This window comes from Erinaceus europaeus, chromosome 10 (assembly GCF_950295315.1).
Source record: "Erinaceus europaeus chromosome 10, mEriEur2.1, whole genome shotgun sequence".
In the NCBI taxonomy this organism is placed as follows: domain Eukaryota; kingdom Metazoa; phylum Chordata; class Mammalia; order Eulipotyphla; family Erinaceidae; genus Erinaceus; species Erinaceus europaeus.
The window spans coordinates 122,428,580-122,445,581 of NC_080171.1; the positions used below are offsets into that span (position 1 = coordinate 122,428,580).

The 17,002-nt window shown below is 42.3% G+C and overlaps 1 protein-coding gene across 2 annotated transcripts in view; it reads left to right on the forward strand.

The window, feature by feature from the left end:
* The window catches only part of DLGAP1 (DLG associated protein 1), an 825,909-nt gene that overhangs the window by 75,900 nt on the left and 733,007 nt on the right, over positions 1-17,002 (forward strand). The window contains exon 1 of one of the 2 annotated variants that reach the window (XM_060200749.1): positions 9,080-9,171. The exons of the other annotated variant lie outside the window; for it this stretch is intronic. The gene's annotated coding sequence lies outside the window, so the exon portion shown is untranslated. Of the gene's footprint in view, positions 1-9,079; positions 9,172-17,002 lie in introns of those variants that run through there. 2 annotated transcript variants of the gene reach the window in all.

The window sequence follows — 17,002 nt, forward strand, 5'->3', positions numbered from 1 at the left end:
CTTTGTGCCATTTGTGCTTAACCCACTCCGCTACTGTCTGGCCCCCAATTCTTTAGGTTTTTCTATGTATACTATCATATCATCTGCAAATAGGGAGAGTTAGACTTTTCCCCTTCCAATCTGTATTTAATTCCTTTCTCCTGCCTGATTGCTATGAGTTGCCAGTTTTTATATATTGGTCAATGAAGGCCACATTGATAAAGGCCTAACTGTGATACAGAATTCAGTCTGTGGATAATTAGAGGTCGTGCAATTTTCAAATGAGTGCAAATATTTGTATTGGACTTTGTGTGGGAAAAAATTTACCCGAAGATGTTAGAGATAGTTTAGTGGCTATACAAAAGACTGATGTCTGAGACTCTGAGGTCACAGGTTCAATTCCTGGCATCATCATAAGCCAGAGCTGAGAGAGAGAGTGGGGGGAGGCGGGGGCAGAGGGGGAGGGAGGGAGAAAGAGACACTGACATATTCAGGGTATAGGAAAATGTTCTGAAGTTATTGAAATTGTACTCTAGGTGTACAAATAAATAGGTGTCTTGGTATACAGACTTGGAAATAGCCATGTTGAAGAGTTAAGATTGTTTTTTCCCTTTCTTTTTCCTTTCTCTGTCTCCTCTAAATTTTTCTTTTAAATTTTTCTTTTATTTTTTATTGCCACCAATGTTATCTCTGGAGCTCAGTGGCTGCAAAGTGAATCCATTGCTTCTGGTACCTTTTAAAAAAAATAGCGACAATAAACTGAAAGGGACGTCTGACAGAGACAGAGAGACAGAGGCTTGGTGTTTGCTCACTTGGTTAAACACACACTACAGGGCACAGGACCCAGGTTCAAGCCCCCAGTCCCCACCTACAGGGGAAAAGGCTTCACAAGTGGTGAGGCAGGGCTGCAGGTGTCTGTCTCTATCTACTCCTCTCCCTTCTCCATTTCTGTCTCTACGCAATAGTAAATATATAAAACAAGTGATACAGATCAAATAACATTTTAATAAAGAGAGACAGCTAGCCAGAGGCAGAGAGATAGACACAGAAAGAGACAGAGCAAGACAGAGACAGAGACAGGGAAAGACATCTGTAACACTGCTTCATTACTTAGGAAGTTTTCTCCGTTCCAGGTGCTGACTGGGGCCTTACATGTGGGTCTTCACCAGCCTGTGCACTGTACTGGTATGCTACTGCCTACCCCCTAGAATGAAGACTTTATTTTAGTTTTTTATTATCTTTATTTTATCTGATAGAGGCAGCCAGAAATTAAGACGGAAGGGGGTGATAGAGAGGTAGAGAGGTAGAGAGACACCTGCAGTCCTACTTCATCACTTGTAAAGCTTTCCCCCTACAGGTGGGGACCAAGGGCTCAAACCCAGGTCCTTCCTTGCGTACTGTAATGTGTGCACTCAACCAGGTATGCCACAACCCGGCCCCTAGAATGATGACTTTAAATGAGAAGAGCAGGTAACAACATTTTATAAGTATGCACATAATCAAATCTAATTTATTAAGATTCTTTTGCTGTAGGCAAACCAGCTATGTAAGTTTGATGGTCATTTTGGGGCTTGTTCAGAGTTTTAATAGGTTCAATGTCTGGTTCAGTATAACAGAGGCTCTATAGAAAAATAAAATGATTGGGGTTGGGTGCTGGTGCACCTGGTTGAGTGCACATGGTTGCAGTGTTCAAGGACCTGGGTTCAAGATCCCAGTCCCCACCTTCAGGGGCAAAGCTTTTGAATGTTGAAGCAGGGCTGCAAGTGTCTCTCTCATTCTTTAACCCCCCTTCCTCTTGATTTCTATCGCTATCCAGTAAATAAAGTTAATAAAAATTAAAAAAGAAGCAGTCTACTTGTTTCTGTTTTATAAAAAAAAAAAATAAGGTAAATACATTAACACCTCTATAGTTTTAGGCATCGAGTACCATGACTTGCTAGTAGATTCGTCATGAGAAAGCAAGCAGAAGGTGGAAGCAAGGGCATCGTGTTTCTGTGTGGCACAGATGCCTTCTGCCTGCTGACGCTGTCCTCTAAGCGCAAGGAGCCTGTGCCCAGAGCAGATGGCAGCCAGGACTCTTGTGTCCTAGGATCTTGGCCATTCCAAGTATGAAATACTGAAGTGAGGGAGCCACTCTCTGTCTTCATCCAGCTTTCTAGCCCTATTCTCAAGTCTGACACCATCATCCAGACACTGTTTTTAGTCCACCTGCATGTTAGCATAACTGTTTGTGCAAAAAGTTTTATTTTTTTCTTTATCTAGAGCTCTCTGGTGTTTTAGGTTTAATCCCTGGAGCCATCACAAGCCAGAGGCAGCCAGTGGCCTATCAGAAAAGTGTCAGATGTGCATCACTGCATACGAAGACCTTAATCTACACAAGAGTTGATCCGCATAATTATAAAGGAGGTGACACTAAGCTTGTCATTGAAAGGCTGACGTCACCCTCCACTATGTAACTGACCCCTTTTGCCGGCTTTAGGCTCCCTTCTTCCCATGTCCTTCCAGTCCCCATTTCATTTTCAAAGTTTGTTTTATTGACTTCTTTGGTTTTGTCTTGTCTCACATGACTGAGATCATATGGTGTTTGTCTTTCCCCACTGGGTTTATTTCCCTAAGAATAACACCTTGTAGGTCACTCCACACTGTGGCAAATGCCAAGATGCTATCTTTATTATGAATGAGAAAGAGACCAAGAAGCCTTGCTCTGGAAAGCAGGGAGCTTGTCCATGTTGTGAGTGGAAGCCAGAGCCTCACATGTGCAACACAGATTCTCTCTTGCTGAAATGTCTCCTTGGTCTCAACTGAAATACTTCACCATTTTATGCAAGGGGAAGAGAGAGAGAGAGAGAGAGAGAGACCAGTTCACTCCTGTCATTTTATGTGATACTAGAGATTTACCACAGGGTACACCCATACCAGGCAAGTGCCCTGTGACCGGACCACCTCCCTCAAAACTTACTATTTTCGTTTGGTTGTTAATAGGAGTGTATATTGGTGGGGGTAGATAGCACAATGGTTATGCAAAGAGACTCATCATGCCTGAGGCTCCAGATATCCCAGGTTCAATCCCCCATACCACCATAAGTCAGAGCTGAGCAGTGCTCTAGTTTAGAAAAAACAAACAAACAAAAAGACTTCAGAATAGGAGTGTATATTAACACCATTCCCACCACCAAAGGTCTGTGGTCTCCACTCTCTTCCCCCCCCCCCCCCCCCAGTGAAGCTGAAAATCTACCCTCACCCTCCAGCCAGAGATTTTTACTTTGGTGCCCTACTCCAAACTCAGAGAGAGAGAAAGAGAGAGACCAGTTCACTGATTCTGCTTTGAGTTTCCCTTTCTGTTCTTCTTTCTCAACTTCTGTTTATGAGTGGGATCATCTCATACTCATCTTTACCTTTCTGACTTAGCTCACTTCACATAATTCCTCCAAGCTCCATCCAAGATGGGTCAACTATTTTTAATACCTGTGTGGCATTCCATTGGCTATATTTATCATGTCTTTATTCAGTGATCTATAGAGGGACACTTCATTTCCTCTTTTTTTAAAAAAATATTCCCTTTTGTTGCCCTTGTTGTTTTATTGTAGTTATTATTGATGTTGTTGTTGTTGGATAGGACAGAGAGAAATGGAGAGAGGAGGGGAAGACAGAGAGGGGCAGAGAAAGACAGACACCTGCAGACCTGCTTCACCACCTGTGAAGCGACTCCCCTGCAGGTGGGGAGCTGGGGGCTCGAACTGGAATTCTTAGGTCAGTCCTTGTGCTTTGTGCCACCTGTGCTTAACCCGCTGCGCCACGGCCCGACTCCCCACTTAATTTCCTCTTGGCGTTCGTGAATACTACAGTCATCTAGGCGGTGGCATACCAGGTTAAGTGCATATAGTACTAAGCACAAGGACCCATTCATGCAAAGACTGGTGCAAGGACCCAGGTTTGAGTCCCCGGCTCCCCACATGCAGGGGGTGACACTTCACAAGCGGTAAAGCAGGTCTGCAGGTGTCTGTCTTTCTTTCTCCCTCTCCCCTCTCAATTTCTTTCTGCTGTGTCCAATAAAACAGAAAAAAATGGTAGCCAGGAACAGTGGATTTGTAGTGCTAGCACCAAGCCCCAAATCCTGGAGGCAAGTAAATAAATAATAACACAGTGATGAAAATTAGGAGTTCACGGGTTCCTTTGAATTCGTTTTTTTTTTTTAATTCAGGCAAATGCACAATCATTTAGAAAAGCATTTTTTTTTTTTTTTACATCAGATAAAATCTTGAGTCCTGGTATCAAAACATATGTAGGTGTGATAGGACCGAGGTTGGAGGTTGGACTGCATCCTCACTTAGTGGGCTGCTGTCCGGTGGTTTAGAAACTCCGGTGACACAGTGAGGTCACTGTTCAGCTCCAGAGCACCTGTCTGTGAGGACTTTCCCCTGCAAAGGTCTTCCTGACCGTGCGACGGCATCAATCCCAGTGTTCCTACCTGAGCAACTGGGGAAGCAGATGCTACAAGGGAGAACGCATCCCCTTTTCTTTCTGCTTGAAAGAATTCATTTTGGAAATAGTTACTCACTTCCTTATTTGATGAAAGAGATACTGAGAGGATATATATACAGAGAGAGTGAGAGGCCAGAGAGCTGCTCAACTCTGGCTTATAGTGGTGCTGGGGGTTGAACCTGGGACCTCAGATCCTCAAGCATGCAAATCTTTGCATAACCATTATGCTGTTGTCTAGCTCTCTCTTTTTTTTTTTTTTTCCATTTTTATTGGGAGAAAATAATGATTTACAGGACAGCTATTGACACATAGGTAGTTTCTTTTTATTATTATTATTAGTGATTTAATCATGATCAATAAGACTGTAAGATCACAGGGGTACAATTCCACACAGTTCCCACCACCAGAGTCCCATGTCCCATCCCCTCCATTGGAAGCTTCCCTGTTCTTTATCCCTCTGGGAGCCTGGACCCAAATTCTCTATGGGGAGCAGAAGGTGGGGGTCTGGCTTCTGTAATTGCTTCTGTGTTGGACATGGGTGTTAGCAGGTGGACCCACACCCCCAGCCTGTGTCTGTCTGTCCCTAGTGAGGCAGGGATCTGGGGAGGGGAGGCTCCAGGACACATGGGTGAGGGCGTCTGCCCAGGGAAGTCAGGTTGGTGTCATGGTAGTGTCTGCAACTTGGTGGCTGAAAGGTATTAAGACATAAAGCAGGACAAAATGTTTAATAAACAGGAAGCCAAAGGTAGAAATAGAACAGATGAAACAAGGGGTCTTTATGTGGAAAGGAGCTAGGAAGTCTATTTTAGCTATGAGTAATTTCTTCTCTCATCCTGGCCTCTCCCATATTGAAGGAATGAATTGCCAGTGCTGCAGTCTCTTTCTGCCTCTTTACTTCTGTCTCTATCTACAAACAATAACAGTAAGCAAACCAGTTTCTTAGCTTCCTCTGATAAGTGGTTTGCTCACCACCAGCCTCATCTCCATCTGGAACTAGAAACCTGATTTTCTCCACCACTTCACTTCCCTCTAGTCCAGAATCCTTTGCTTAGCTACAGAATACTTCCTTCTTGCCTAAGCTTCACACTGCTTTCCTTTTTTTTTTGATATTTTATTTATTTATTTTCCTTTTTTGTTGCCCTTGTTTTTATCATTATTGTGGTTACTATTAATGTTATCGATGTTTTTGTTGCTGGATAGGACAGAGAGAAATGGAGAGAGGAGGGGAAGACAGAGAGGAGGAGAGAAAGACAGACACCTGCAGACCTGCTTCACCGCCTGTGAAGCGACTCCCCTGCAGGTGGGGAGCCGGGGGCTTGAACTGGGGTCCTCACGCTGGCCCTTGAGCTTTGCGTCAAGCAGCATAGTTTATAGTAACACAAGCTGGTAACAGTCCAGATGTCTAACAACAGATGAGTGGTTAAGAAAATTGTGGTGTATTTTTACAGGAAGGAATATTACTCCACTATAAGAAATGAGGACAAGTTTTCTTCACAATGAAAGCTCAATTCTTAGGTGATACTGTGGATTACGCACTCACTTCTTCAGTTGTCTTAACATCAGGTTTTGTTGTTGTTGTTTTATTTTGTTTTCTTTAGTCAGTGCTATAGAAGACTTTGAAAATAACAGCCTGCTGTGGGTAACTCAATATTCAAATTAGGAAAAAAATAACAACAACAAAAAAAAAACAGTGACTCTGTTCTCACTGATAGTACAGTGAATACATAAGATTTTAACTATTGGGAGTCGGGTGGTAGCGCAGCAGGTTAAGTGCATGTGGTGCAAAGCACAAGGACCCGTGTAAGGATCCTGTTTCGAGCCCCCGGCTCTCCACCTGCAGGGGAGTCACTTCACAGGCGGTGAAGCAGGTCTGCAGGTGTCTGTCTTTCTCTCCCCCTCTCTGTCTCCCTTCCTGTCTCCATTTCTCTCTGTCCTATCCAACAACAATGACATCAATAACAACTACAACAATAAAACAAGGGCAACAAAAGGGAATAAATAAAATAAAATAAAAATGAAAGAAAAAAAGATTTTAAAAGATCAAAGAATTGAAATTCTAGAATGCTAAGAAATTTTACTGTGGTTCAAAATGAACCAAAGTTAAAAGTGTAGTGAAGAAAACAGGTTTTATGTAGATATCCTTAACTACTGGACTCTAAATTTATTTATTTATTTATTTTTTATATTACAGAATTACATATCAACATGGGTTTGAATCCACACCATTCCCACCACCAGAGTTTTTAATCTTCACTTTCTCCACTGCAATCCACCATAGTCCCTCTAAAGTTATAGACCTGGGCCAACCATCATCTCTACAAGTATCTGTCCACATTTATACATGGTTGCCCCTTTCTTTTCTCATTCAATCTAAGCCACTCATAACATCATAGCTACCTACCTCCATATGTCCCTCTCCTTTCCCTTCTCTCTCTGGGTGCTGATGGAGCTGGAGTGCAGAGTCCTTTTATCTTCATCCTGTCACTTCTCTCCCACTGGGAGTCTGGATCAAGGTTGCATTGGGGAAGCAGAAGGTGGGAGGTCTGGCTTCTGTAACTGCTTCTCCCTTGAGCATGAGTGTTGACAGGTGGACCACACCCCCAGCCTGTCTCTGTCTCTCCCTAATGGCCCAGAGCTCTGGAGATGGGAGGGTCTAGGACATATTGGTGAGGTCGTCTGCCCAGAGAAGTCAGGATGGAGTCATGGTAGCATCTGTAACTTGGAAGGTGACATGACCTAAGTTGAGACAAGGTGGTTAATGAACAGGAACCAGAAAGTAGGATTAGAGGAGATGAGATTAGGGATTTTAGGGTAGAAGAAAGCTAGGAGAACTATTTTAGACATGTTCCTGGGGGCACCCAACTGTGGTAGTTTTGCTTGAGTTTGGTAGCTAGCCTGCAGTTAGATGAGAACATTGTCTGAGAGAATGGTGTCAGAGTGGAGAAAAGGGCTTAGAAAGTTGGATTAGGGCAGGGAGTAGCTCCCATTATTATAAAAATAATTTCTGTGACTAACATTAACTATTAACTCCATCCACCTGCTTCAGGGCCCAGATGTAAAATGCATATTTATCTTTAGTGCCAGAGCCTGTGTGACCTCTAAGTCTCTAGTGGCCTGAGCTTATAAATCATGGTCACATCTGAGGAACATTGCAGGCTGCACTCATTTCAGGACCAGACTTTTTCAAATGGCAGTGCAAGATACCCCCAGGCTCCCTTTGGAGACTGGGGCTACCCCTACCGTCATTGCTTTATGGCAGAGCTAAGGTCCTGGGAGGGCCCACAAAACGCTGCTCCTTATGGAAGCGACCATGGCAGTGGAGAGAGGGACCCTCTAGAGGTCAGACTCTTGTTATTTTTTATTGGATGAAAGAAGAGTGGAAAAACTGACCAAGTCAAGTTACAGAAACCTCCTTCCCAATTCTATTGGGGGAAAAAAGTGCCTGTGTTTAAGGAGGTCTCATAGGAGGAAGAATGTTCCCTAGGAAGCACTTTCCACTGTTTTGTGGCTTTGACAGATTAGCCATTCTTGAAGATCAGTGTGATCTGATTTAAAGCTTACTTATGTACAGGCTTGACCATGACCGAAATATCAATTTGTGGTAAAGTAAAATGTTTCTCTTGACACATTTCCTTTTAGGACATTTTTTTTCCCTCCAATACCAACCATCCATTATTTTTTGCCATGTATTCAAGTTTACAGAGCTGATCCAATGTTGGAGCACATGGAGAAACCATAAGAGAGCCCTTAAATACTTTATCATATGGGCTAGACACTCCTGCACATGGATGTAGTTATTTTTGTCTTTTGAAAGGTCAGTTTCATGAATAATTGCCAAAAGCTGGAAGCAAGGAAGCTGTCCTTCAGTGAGTGAAGAGAGAGGTTCTTCCAATGGACTTGACTATGGAGTAGCACTTGGCATGAAGAAGTGAGCTATCCAGTCACAAAGACATGGAGCTATTTATTACTAATGGATACTCTGAAAGTGGCACCAGTTCTCTTACTCCAGTGAACATCGTGGAAATAGCGACACTGGTGCAGAAAAGAGTACCTGCTATAGGTGTTCAGAGGCAGGTAGACGGGAGGCGATTTTAAAGACTGTGAAGACCGGCCAGCCCCATTTCTGGCTCTCCCCTTGCTGATTTCTCACCTCTTTGTCTCCGAGTGACGTCTAAAGTGGTAGCTACCCCCCTCTCTTTTGCTCATGTGATCTTTGTCTAGAAAGACCTGAGGAAATCTTTCCCCATATTCTCCTGTTAATATCAGGTTGACTTTGAACCTACTGCCTTATCCAAGGTTGCCTAACTTAAAAAAACATGTTTGAGACTCCTGCTTCTTCGTCTCAGTTAACGTAGCTTTGATCATGATGAATCGCAGTTGTCTTTTGTAAACTGCTGTATATACATTAAAAAGCCCATTACGTAGTTAGTCAAAACCTAGAAGCAACCCACGTGTCCAACAACAGATGAACGGCTGAGCAAGTTGTGGCCTATATATACATAATGGAATACTACTCAGCTATTAAAAGTGGTGAATTCACCATTTTTTTTTTTTTCTTTTTTACCCCGTCTTGGGTGAAGCTTGAAGGAATCATGTGGAGTGAGATAAGCCAGAAGCAAAGTGGTGAACATGGGATGATCTCACTCATAGACACAAGTTGAAAAATAAGAACAGAAGGGAAAACACTAAGCAGAACTGGAACTAGAGTTGGTGTCGGGCACCACAGTAAAGGAGTCTTGAATGGGGGGAGGGTCCAAGTCCTGGCCAGGATGGCAGAGGAGGGACCTAGTGAGGGTTGTATTGTTATGTGGAAATGTTGCACATGTACAAACTATTGTATTTCACTGTCCAGTGTAAACCATTAGTCCTCCACTAAAGAAATCATCATCATCAAAAGCTCGTTACTAGATGTTTCAATTCACAAAACACATCACTGGTATTGTAATCACTTCACAGACCATTTCCAGTGACTAATCCACTTAGATATTTTTTGTGTCAGTGAATTTTAGTGGGTTAAATCAGAACTGATCAGGCAGTTGAAGTCAGCTGGATGCAGTGTTTCTCCTGAGCAGTGGGTCTCTGTGCTATACCTGCCCCTAACTATCTTCCTCCTCTATTCTACACTGGCTTCTGGGCAGTATTTGTTTGTTTTTGTTTTTAAGTTCTAGCTCACACTCCATCTGCTTTTTATGTGTGGAAAGCTCTCATTTAATCTCTTCTAGAGACTTACAAAAATTGTCTCCAAAAAATATTTGAACAGCAGTATGTTATCAGTTTAGAGGTGTTTTTTCTTTAATATTTATTTATTCCCTTTTGTTGCCCTTATTGTTTTATTGTTGTAGCTATTGTTGTTGTTGGATACAACAGAGAGAAATGGAGAGAGGAGGGGAAGACAGAGGGGGAGAGAAAGGCAGACACCTGCAGACCTGCTTCACCACCTGTGAAGCGACTCCCCTGCAGTTGGGGAGCCGGGGGCTCGAACCGGGATCCTTACGCCGGTCCTTGCGCTTTGCACCACCTGTGCTTAATCCACTGTGCTACCACCCGACTCTCAATTTAGAGATGTGTTTATCCTGATTCTAGCTTACATTCTCTACAATTAATAGGCGAATGTTTCTAGCTAATACGATGAAAGTGGAATGAGAAAAGTGTCTGTCATGTTATATACATGTATATATTTTTTCTGTTTTATTTGATAGAATATAGAGACATTTAGAGGGTAAGGGGGAAATAGAGAGTGGGAGAGAGATGCCTACAGTCCTGCTTCACTGCTCCTGAGACCTCCCCCCTGCAGCTGGGGCCTTGAACCTGGGTCCTAGCTTGTACTAATGTGTGTGACACCTCAACTAAGTGACCCACTACCTGGCCGTGTGTGTGTGTGTGTGTGTGTGTGTGTGTGTGTGTGTGTGTGTGTGTACACCTTGGGTCAGAAAACTCCTGAGTAGGTATGCTTCTTTTGCTGGAACAGTTTGCCAGTCAGTGTCCACAGTGACCTGTGCTTTTGTGTAAGGTCCATATGCTAATTTATACGACTCTTAAAATATTTACTTAGTGTGGTCAATTATTCCTTGCATAAGTAAGCCATCTGCATTTCTCAAATGGTGACCAGCAACAATGGGATCAGCTATGGACCAAGACACAATGGATATTGTAATACTGTAACTGAAAAATACCAAAAATAAATATGCCGTCTACTTACCACAAGTTTGACCCAGATTTTGCGACATTTGAGGAAGTAATTTTTAATAGCCAGCATCCTAAAGGTGACCTTGCATACCAGATATAATCTCAAAAATTCATAGGTCAGTGACATCATCTCCGCATGACTTTGGCATTTTATTTCTTCAACGTCTCCCTGCTTTCTGACGTTATCTGTCGGGATGTATATGAAAGCGAGAATGACAAAGGATAAGAAATGCGGGGGTTAGTGGCTAGGTCGCTGGAGTGGGCTAGTGCTCAGAAGGCTGAGTTCTATTTCTGGTTCTGTCTTCCTCTCCTGGCTACAGAACAGGCTGTCTGAGCTTCATTATTTCCCATGTTATTGTATTGTATTGTTTTTAAAGTGATTATTTCCATGGCAACGAGGCATTGTTCCAGGCATTCAGGAGGCATGGCAGCCATAGTGGAGATGGGTATCAAGCAAAGAAGAGAAGGAGTGGAGAGAGAAGGAGTGGAGAGAGAAGGAGTGGAGGGTGTCAAGAACTTTGGGGGCCAAGATGTAGGTTGAACCTGGCCAAGTACCAGGTGCTTTCCAAGTGCTAGAATTTGGGTTTTTTCATATATACTAAGGCAAGTGAATAAGGTAGCTGTTTTTATTTTTGTGTTAGCAAGGACCATGGAAGGATACTATTCTGAGATGATGGTGCTGTGGAGTTGTAAGGACCAGCCTCCAGAACTGAAAAAGCTGTCTGTCTTCATCTATCCACATTTCTCTCCTTTAAACTGTTATGCAGATGATCACTGGTGATACATTTAGTTGTTTCAGTGTGAGGAATTATATACAGAGAACTTGATCTAGAGGTAGTTCTGATATTCAGGAAAAAAAATACTATCATTGTTAAAAATTCAACCCAGTTTTCAGCCGTGAAGGGACAGAATTCCTTTGAAGGCTATCTGGTATGGGACAAGCATGTGAAGACTGAGTAATGATTTTCATTACATTCTGTCACTGCAGTGGACTTGAGTGGTCCCATGGGCATGAAGATAAATCACAGATCATTAGTAATCATCCTTCCCATCATCCTCTCAACTTCTTAAGCACTTATTGGACTCTCCACACTGGGTTGATTACCGTAATATACTTACTCATATAAATTCATTGATAAGCTGGAGATATTTTTAAGTAATTATTTCCTGTGTGCAGTAGCTTAAATACGAAATTTTCCATTTACAAGGGCTCTCCCTGGGTCTAGTTATAACTGAACTTTTTTTTTTTTATCAGTGATTGAATAATGATTGACAAGACTATAGGATAAGAAGGGTACAGTTCCCACCACCAGAGTTCCATAACTCATCCCCATCTATTGGAAGCTTTCTTATTCTTTATTTTATTTTATTTTATTTTATTTATAAAAAGGAAACATTGACAAAACCATAGGAAAAGAGGGGTACAACTCCACACAATTCCCACCACCAGAACTCAGTATCCCATCCTCTCCCCTGATAGCTTTCCTATTCTTTATCCCTCTGGGAGTATGGACCCAGGGTCATTGTGGGATGCAGAAGGTGGAAGGTCTGGCTTCTGTAATTGCTTCCCCGCTGAACATGGGCTTTGGCAGGTTGATTCGTACTCCCAGCCTGTTTCTCTCTTTTCCTAGTGGGGCAGGGCTCTGGGGAATGGGAGCTCCAGGACACATTGGTGGGGTCATTTGCCCAGGGAAATCTGGTTGGTATCATGCTAGCATCTGGAACCTGGTGGCTGAAAAGAGAGATAGCATATAAGCCAAACAAATTGTTGAACATCATGAACCTAAAGGCTGGAATAGTGCAGATGAGTAATTGGGGGGGGGGGGTCCTCCATTTTGTAGATACCTAGTAGGTATATTTTAGTCATATTCCAAAGGGCCTGTGGCTATACTAGGTTTTTTTTTTTTAATTTTTCCCTGAGCCTGAAATCTGATATGCAGGTGGATCCAGGTTATTGTCTGGGGAGTTGTCATGGCTGGAAAAAGGACCAGAAAGCTGGATCAGGGAAGAGAGTAGCTCCCTAATATGGGAAAGGGGTATAAATATTGTTGACTGTAAACCCCATATATCTGATGTGATCTGGGACCCATATTCAGCTTAGGAGCCTATGTGCCCTCTGCATCCCTGTAGGTCTGAGCTCACATTCTGTGGTCATGAGTAGGAACGTTCCAAATTGCCCCAATATCAGGACCCATCTTTCCTCTTCTTTATCCCTCTGGGAGCATGGACCCAGTATCATTGTGGAGAGCAGAAGGTGGGAGTTCTGGCTTCTACAATTGCTTCTTCACTGAACATGGGTGTTGGCAGGTGGATCCATACTCCTCAGCCTGTTTTTGTCTTTCCTTAGTGGGGCAGGGCTCTGGGGAGGGGACGTTCCAGTGTACATTGGTGAGGTTGTTTGTCCATGGAAGTAAGGTTGTCGTCATGGTAGCATCTGCAGCTTCGTGGCTGAAAAGCATTAAGATATACTGCAGAACAAATTGTTGAGTAATCAGAAATCTACTGGTAAGAGTAGAGCAGATGAGATTTGGGGTCTGCAAGTTGGAAGAAGCTAAGAAGTCTATTTTAGGTCTATTCCAAGGGGCCCATGAGTTTACTAATTTTTTTCCTGAATCTGACTCACTCTTGGTCACTGGTCATTACTGATGAGAAAGCCTCACTGCTGTTGATCATTTATTTTGAGGGTAGAACTGGCTTATTTTTTTAGGGAATAAATCTATCATTTTGTGGCTTTACTATAATGTTTAAAGACTTTTTTTTTTTGCAATACGAGACAACATTTCTTTTTTTAATATTTATTTATTTATTCCCTTTTGTTGCCCTTGTAGTTATTATTGTTGTAGTTATTATTGTTGTTGTCGTTGTTGGATAGGACAGAGAGAAATGGAGAGAGGAGGGGAAGACAGAGAGGAGGAGAGAAAGACAGACACTTGCAGACCTGCTTCACCACCTGTGAAGCGACTCCCCTGCAGGTGGGGAGCCAGGGTTCGAACCCCGGATCCTTATGCCGGTCCTTGTGCTTTGCACCACCTGCGCTTAACCCGCTGCGCTACAGCCCGACTCCCCAACATTTATTATAGGTCTTTCTCCTACTCAAGAAGTTCCCAAGAGCTGGGCCAGAGTACTTTGATAGGAGCCTTTGGAATGATCTTGCTTATCCAAGATCTTGAGCTTGTGAGTTAGGTGGGTGTTGGTTCAAATGGAAATGAAAGAATATTCGTATATGGTTTCTTTCCATTTGGTTTCTTAAGAAGGCCATCTGGTCATATTACATGGATTTTTTTTTTTTTACAGAGACATAACAGATATTTTTAACAGCCTCCACCCAAAGCAATTCCATGTTATGATGACATCCATGTTACGATGACAAGCTAACATTCATTTGGAATACCCATTTTCCTGACCTGGGCTGCGCAGGTCATTATGCAGCATGCTGTCCCAGTGATCTATCCTGCCAGCTCCCATGATATGGCATCATTGCCAGATCCTTACACTACTTAATGCAGGGGGTGAGGTTTTTTTTTTTTTCCCTGTTAAGTTACATTTGGATATTGATAATATCATTTGTGGATCATATAAACTTACATGTTTTCACTTAATATTGCTAGGAATAAAGGTCCTAATTGAATTCTGAGTCCTGCCTACAGTTGTCTTGGCAGTGCCAGACCAAATGACTTCATGGAGTCATATAGAACCCACCGGCTGGATATATTTCCTACCCCTGGCCCAGCGAACTTAATGAGTTTAGAACACAGGTCTCTTAATTTCCAGTTGACTGTTATTTCTTAACAGTCTCCTAATATTAAAATCAGAGAGATATGGTGTGAGGATCCCGGTTTGAGCCCCTGGCTCCCCACCTGCAGGGGAGTCGCTTCACAGGCGGTGAAGCAGGTCTGCAGGTGTCTGTCTTTCTCTCCTCCTCTCTGTCTTCCCCTCCCTCTCTCCATTTCTCTCTGTCCTATCCAACAACAACAACAACAATAATAACTACAACAATAAAAAAAACAACAAGGGCAACAAAAGGGAATAAATAAAATATATATATATATATATCAGAGAGATAGGATACATTCAATTTTTATTAATATTACATATTTTTCTTTTTGCCATCAAGGCTTTGCTAGGGCTCCCTAGCTCCTGGCAGAGGTCCCCTCCTCACCCCCAGATACAGAGTGTGAGACAAAAGACAGAAAAGAAACAAGGGTTCCCTTTTTGTTAAGCTTCCTCTTTTTATGATACTCCTGTTCTCTGTGGTCCTTGGAGTGGGAGCAGGTGTGACCAGCCTGAATTTAGGTCATTTTTCAGTAAACGGGAAGAGTGATTTGGGAGAAAAAGGAATAGAGACAGATGGAGGAGATGCATCTTTATTTCTTATTTCAATTATCCCAGGACTCTAAATTTTCCCTTTTAACTTAATAGATGATGCTTACTTTCTCTGGCCAAGTGGTAAGGACTCCCCTGTTGTTGAATTGCCAGCTTTTCCAAGTTGATTACACTTCTGGTGGGGTAGCTACTTTTGTATTTTATTAAAAAATGAAGTAAGGGTAACTTTCAAATTCTAACTGAATTCCCGTTTTAAAAGATTTATTCATTAATGAGAGGGAGGTAGAGAGAAACGTAGAGCAATATTCTGGTGCGTGCAGTGCCAGGGGTCAACTTGGGGTATTTTTAGTCTCCAGTGTAATGTTCTAGTCAGAGTATCACCTCATGGGCAGGATTCTCTCTCTTCTTTTTTAAAATGAAACATTTACTTTATTTTTGTTTTATTGGATAGAGACAGAAATTGAGAGGGAAAGAAGAGGAGGAGGATAGATAGATAGATAGACAGACAGACAGACAGATAGATAGGGAGAGAACTGTCATGCACAGCACCGCTTCACCATGAGACCAGGGTCTTGCACCTGGGTCCTTTGCGTGCTAATTTGTGCACTCACCTGGGGGTGTCATAACCTGGTCCCTGACCTCTTTATTTTCTAATGAATAGTATTTGGGAAATAATTTGGTAGTATATTTTATATAAACTACTAACCTTTGCGGTATAATTCCTTTTAGTATTCATCGTGAGTATAGTATTTTAAGATTTTATCTATTATATACATCTTTATTTATTTTCCCTTTTGTTGCCCTTGTTTTTTATTGTTGTTGTAGTTATTATTGTTGTCATTATTGATATTATTGTTGTCATTGTTGTTAAATAGAACAGAAAGAAATGGAGAGAGGAGGGGAAGACAGAGCGGGAGAGAAGGAGACATACCTGCAGACCTGCTTTACTGACTGTGAAGTGACTCCCCTGCAGGTGGGGAATTGGGGGCTTGAACCAGGATCCTTATATTGGTCCTTGCGCTTTGTGCCATGTGTGCTTAACCTGCTGCACTACTGCCTGACTCCCTCCTCCTCTCAAAATTAAGTCAAGTCATAAAAAAGAAAAGCCTGGGAGTTGGACTTGCTGTGGACAATCTCAAGTCTCAAGCATTTACTCTTTGTGTGGAAGTTTCCTTCATTTGTAACATTGCTGCATTTCTATTCCTAACTTAAATATATGCATGAAGTCTAGTCTGATGAGACAATGATTAAATGATCACTAATTAAAGGTAAAAGATAGATAAGGGGGTGATGGAATTACTGAGGCCAGTGATGATGTGTAGCAGACTGGGATAGCATTTGAAATAAGCTAATGTTTGGATAACAGGAGTCTTTGCTGATTACAAGAATCGTCTGTATATGTCCCAATGTTATACCTCATAATCTACACTAATAAATGTATGAAGAAGTGAATAAAATTCTAGTTATAAAATCAAGAAGCTTCAATGAAAGATGTTTATTGCTTTGGTTATGCACTGCAGACGTTAGAGAATTTATTTTTGTTTGTTTGGATTTTATTTATTTATTTATATGAACAATAGGAGGAGAGAGAGAAACAGACATCACCTGGGCACATGTGCTGCTGCGGTTGAACTCGTGACCTCCTGCTTTGAGAGTCCAGTGCTTTCTTCACTGCGCCGTGTCCAGACCATGAAATTAGCTTCTTACACTTTCTCGCAGTCTGGCTACCTCCCTGCCCCGGCTCTGCACGCCACATAATTTGTTGTACTTGCCTATTCTGTCCATTGCATTTGCTGTACTGCCATCACTCCACGGTATTGACGATGCCGTCCATAGTTATGTCTCTACTACTTAGTGGGGCATTTAGTTAAGCAAACATGTTTTGAGTGGACGGATGGATCGACCGCTTGTCTGTGATGCTCATATTATTTCTGACTTGTATGACAGGTGTATACTATTTATCCTGCACATGGAAGTTGCCTGCATATTTCTGTTTTTTGGGGTTTTTGTTGAGTGAATGTAAGCATGCATT